We start from the raw sequence: 6,000 nt of genomic DNA on the forward strand, positions 1-6,000 counted from the left end.
AAATGTTATTTCATCGTGTTATAACAGGTCAAGAACAAATTATGTGTAAGCCAATTTGACCCAACCAGAACATATCATAGCCACAGGGGCTCGTATCGTTGCTTAAAACTGACCTGTCATACAGGTACTATATAATAGTTATTATATAGTACATGTATGACATGTCAATTTTAAGCAACGACACCAGCCCCTGTGATCATCGCAGCCATTCCATATTTTCTTGGACAGCATTTCTTGATGCGCATATATAATTAAAAATACTTTCGCGTTCAATGAAGATTCCAGAAGCCCAATTCTGAAATCGTGGTGCATACAATATTTTCAACATTAAAATATTTACAATTATGAATGTATTATTATTATCATTATTACAGTGAACAATTTCATCTCCTTAGCTTAGGGGCCGCAAGCGGCCAAGTGGTCTAAAGCACTCTCCGTTACGGATCACTGCCATCTCACCTCTGTCTGCGCTGGTTCGAGTCTCAGATTCAGCCAATGTTGGTATGTGAGAAAGCTTGCCAGTAGCTTCTCGTGGGTCAATGGTTCTTTCCCGGGTTTTCCCGGGTTCTTCCTCCACCATTAATACTGGCCGCCATGTATAGCCTATCGTGTGCTGAAAAACGGCGTTAAACCCCACAACAACAACAACAACAACTTCTTAGCTTAGGTGAAATAAAATTAAATCCGCATTCTCAAATTATGGTAAGATTTTAAATTCTTGCCCTAGGAAATGGTCGAGGGCTTTAGATGTTGTAAGTGTTTGTCCACTTTGTCTATATATTGACCCTTATTTGTGCATTTGTTTCTGCATGTCTACTTTTTTTCTCCAATGTGTTCATTTTCGATGTCACATGTCTTGGTCGAATATATAAGCCATGCGTTTTAACGATCATCATGGAATCAAAAGAAACAAATGACTTTTCGGCGAATTAGGAACACTATTTATGGCTTAAGCTAATCATGCAATACACGTATGCTATGCAAATAAACCAAACGAAAATCGTGTCGGTACATTAGAAGAGCTAGTGTTTCTGTATATATTCCAGCACTTTTTCTCTTCAGTGCAATTAATCGTGTTATCAAAACAAATCGGCGATATAAAAATATACTTGTTGAAACTGAACGCAGAGGAATGAGCACATAGATAACGTTCTTGTATTCTGGATTAGGTTTTGTCGCTCTTATTATATTTGTCCTCTAACCCCTCCTTTAAACATATGTGACAAAGAATTCTTACTAATGTATCACTTCCAATAGGACAGACAGGTTGTAGATTATAAAATATTTAAACAATAGAACATATAAATAGAAATAGAAATAAATTTATAAACTTATAAATAGAAATAGAAAGGTATCAGTCTTTGTTATGAACTTAGGTCCAACAATAAACATCAGATTAAGAAAAATGCTAAGAATTAATCGTGGGGGTAGAGGGGATGGAACAGAAAAAGGTATACAGAGATAATTTGTTTAACATCTTGGAGGTATGTAACAAATGGGACGAAGCCTTGATTTACATAACTATTTTGAGTTAACATAAGAATATATTGACATATATCAGTTTTATAAATTTGCTTGTTGGTAAATGTACGCTGAAATGTTGTGTCATATTGAAAGTCAAAAAATGTGTATCTACTAATAGATCTGAATTACATCTTCCTTTATATAGTATCTTCTGATTTCAACAAAATATTAACATTCAAATCGTTAATCAAACGTTTGCAACCTTCCTCTTTCATTTGGACATATATGAACCATTATCCGGACCATTGTTAAACTTATTCTCAACTTTGTAGCATACATGTTAAAATGTTTTCAGATTAACACAATTTTTAAATCTCCGAAAACATTAACTTCAAATTTAACAGAATGGAAAACACTAAAATGCAAGCTATGTATATATTTATCTGTCAGCCTGCAAACTGAGGAAAATGATTCAGAGAACCATTCAGTCCTAAATCATGCAAACTATCTTTTTATAAACGAAAGCCATTTACAAATGCACAGACAGATGCAACAAAGCGTACCATAGTATCAAATAATCTGCTTTATATGTTTCGCTCTTTCTGTCAGTAACATATCTAGCCCAAGATATAACAGCCCTACGTTTGATACAAATGCTTGTAGAAAACCATCCGGTCATCCGACATAACATACATAGGGTTATGTTAAAAGCGTTTCGTAAGCAGTCAGTGCACACTTTTTACATAAATATTATCACCAAACCTAAAGATCTAACAGTAATATAACAATATTGACAAAGAGTATTTCAACATGTTTCAATTATAAATCAACTGATAAAAGAAACATATTTTGTTTATTATCCTCCATAGTGATATTTTACTGAATAAAATGAACAATTATTTGTTTATTTTTAAAATAATTGATCATAAAATCTAATCAATTATTTCCCAGTGATGTGTTTGAAAAATGAAAGTGAAAGGTTCAGATTCCTTTGATACCATATGTTACTATTTTTGTGTTTTGTCACGATTGACTTTTAATATGCATTCTCTGCAGTATATACAAAATTCATTCCTTTTTTAAAGGATCGTTTTCATTATTTGCAAAAATAACAGTATGGACAGTATATAGGATAATAAATACCTTACCAATCAAAGTTATTCTTTAAGGATCTTGTTATTTTCTTAGCTTTTGATAACGTTATTAGGCAATCAAATTAATTCACGATCAATAATAATTTTGCAATGATTACTATGAGGTCGCCGATACAATCGTTATTATAAATTCACGTCTCAATATCTGCTTTCGAATGTCTAAAAGTTGTTAACAAGTACGTATTTCTATCCTCTTGAGTGGATGTATATGGTTACAAGCTGACAGAGAAACAGATTTAGATAAGCATAAATATGTCTTCTCTATGACAAAAACTAACGCAGTGTGCACAATTTGAGTAGACTGAATTAACTTTGTCATACGAGTATGAGAATTGCGGAGCATCAACTCTTGCGCTGAAATTCATATTATTCCAACACCGTATAATTCTGAAACGTATCGTCAGGAAGAAAAGGTAACGTCTGTTCCTTCCATACACCTTATGGTCTTTTTGAATACCACGTTAATTTGGTGTTTGAGCTATAAGCAATACATTCAACAATCTGACGGGACTAATACGTGTTGACAGGTATGAAATAGATCAAAGGTTATGTATCGATATAATCTTCATCTACAAGAATAACTGTCTCTGTGAAAGACAATGAATGGTACTAGAAATTATTCTTCAGACTAAAGACTTCAACCTAATGCATATCAATCTAAATACAATGCTATAATTTAGACCGCTGAAATATATTATACAGTTGATGACATACTCCAAAGATGTATACGACTGACTATGAGTTTCAATGAGTTGTAAGTGTAAACTGCAAGACAAGTAAAAAAGCGACATCTTTGTTTTCTATTCAAGATTTCTATGTTCAAAACTTCTGTTGGACGATGAGTTTGGGCAGTTCATCAAAGAAAATGTCAATCAAACAGGCGTTTTCTCTTTCTTGTCGCCAACAACTACAAGCGACATCGGCCTATAAAATGTGGACAAGGAATTAGACTGATAAATAAGTATTTCGCATAGAGATAGCTTGGAGAGTTAATCCTAAACAAATTACATATGACAGGACTTAGAGAGTCGACGGCGCCAAGGGAGGATGGCTTCCTGGTTCGTTCTCCCTAGCGCATATTCTGCCTTTTCCAGTCTGGCAAGCTCTGCATGGATTTCCCGTATTTGGTAAACACAATATACGTCTCTAATAGGAGAATGTATAATATAAGCAACACTATTTTAGCACAAATATGAATAATATATAATGATATAATTACTAACACCAAAGAACAATTGCATTTCATTTTTCTCCAAAGGTTTGTTATGAATTAATGGTCTTAAACTAACAGAAAAATGTGAAAATCAACGTTTTATAAAATTCAAAATATAATTTAATTTCCAAAAATAGAAAGTGAAAAATTAAGAATAACATTCGGTATCGTAAATGAAGCCCTAAATAATCATAAACGTTCAATCACAAGACCAAAATTATCAAGTGTTCCAAATGATTTCCAGTGTACTCCAAATCAAATTCAGTCTATGGTACTGAGGTGCCAGCAGTCTGCAATTTGTTTCCTTCGCTAACATTCTTGATGTATCCGAACGATATAATCGAAAATGTCTTAACAAAACTTCACAGTAATTCCAACACAACTACTAAAATCCAAATGTCTGAGCACTTAATAATTCCAATAAATAATTGCAATAATTTCATAAATCCATGCAGCTTTTTGATTCTTCTAAGACTGATTATTATGAAAGGAATAATCAGTTCTTAATGAATCGTCCTTTACATAAAAAAGGATAAGCGAAGCATATTCATTAAAACATTATAACTTGCAAACAATATAAATTATTTTAACTATAGCTAATCAGGTACTCGGTCACCTGGATTTTCATAGCTAGAATCCCAGCCAAATTTTCATCAAGATTTTTTCTACAGCCTTCAGGGTCAACGATATCTCCGTGGCTTAAAGCGAAGTATAAGAGGGCCTGGTTGGTGAAATGTCCTTAGTCATTCTGGTTTTTGCCCATAGACATAAATGTATATTAACGTTCCTGCTGGCTAGGGTGAGGCCTAGGAGCAGAGGACTGGAGGGTCCGGAAATTGTTAAAGAACAAATGTCACGCATAAGGTATGCTGGCCAGCCATCCCGCAAACACTTGTTGCAGAACCAAATGACTAATTTCACAGCTTAAGGCACCTTGTTTTGTTCGCACAAGAACTGCTAACATTATCAATATAAGTCTGGCATTTCACACTGTGCTGAAGATTCAGGTTTAGCCTATTCGCTTGCAGCCATAAATAAAAAAAAAATGAACAAGAATGACCTATTTAAAAATATTTGCATGGTAGAGATGTATTTACCTGCGGCAATGCATCACGGGGGAAATGACATACCGGCATGTATAATCTTTCCTTGGAATATTAGTAATACATTTTGATCATATATGATAGTGGTCATATTCAGGTTTACTTCGTTGGGTTCAAATTATGTTCAATGAGGTCGTGTGAGCTGGTGACATATTCTCAGGAGATAACATCCACAAAATGATCTGTTTAAAATATTAATGACTGTCATAAACTTATCAAGTGGTACATTATTGATGCATGCGAACTAGATCAGTTTTATGGCTACAACACGTGATCCAAACATATCGAACGGAGTCGATGCCAGGTGAACAATACAAAGTTAAACAACCACCTGCTAAAAATAAATTACGTGTCATCAGAATATATAGCAAAAAGTTTAATTCGAACATAAAGTTGTTCATTATATATACATTACATCTTGCCCAGATCACACAGCTCTCTATATAATGTCTCAAGGAATCAATATATATATTTTCCTGGGGCCTTTTCAGTCAGAATTTAATAGTTGCATTGCAGATCACGGTACCTGGGTAATTCTGACTCTTGTGGCAATATTAACACAATTCAAACATAATTAAAAATATTGATAATTGTCATAAATACATAAAATCATAATCATGCGGCATGAAGTAGTTGGACATTGATATAGAGTCCCCACTTCACTTCAATCCCTGTAACTACCAGGCACATCAACAGATAAGTGTCGCAATTTCATTTGCGACATAAAGGAAGATGGAGGGGGAAGGATAGAGAGAAAGAACATCATGAAAACATACTTGCGGTTTCTTTCTTGCTCTCAAAAGAGAAATTTTACAACGGTAACTATAACGACAACTGCGTGTCCTCATGTCTTAATCAAGATTTGCAAAACATTATATATATATATATATATACATATGTATATGTATGCATGCATGCATGCATGCATGCATGCATGTATGTATGTATATGTATATCCGCTCTGACTTGTGTATATTTGTAATTCCGTCTTTCTCTTCCACAGTGATAGTAGTACAAGAAAAGTGTGGAAGAGATCACTTGTTGTTATTTCCATAGCGAGTAAAGT

The sequence above is a fragment of the Sinohyriopsis cumingii genome, unplaced genomic scaffold, assembly GCF_028554795.1.
Source record: "Sinohyriopsis cumingii isolate HCF-2022 unplaced genomic scaffold, ASM2855479v2 utg000379l, whole genome shotgun sequence".
In the NCBI taxonomy this organism is placed as follows: Eukaryota; Metazoa; Mollusca; class Bivalvia; order Unionida; family Unionidae; genus Sinohyriopsis; species Sinohyriopsis cumingii.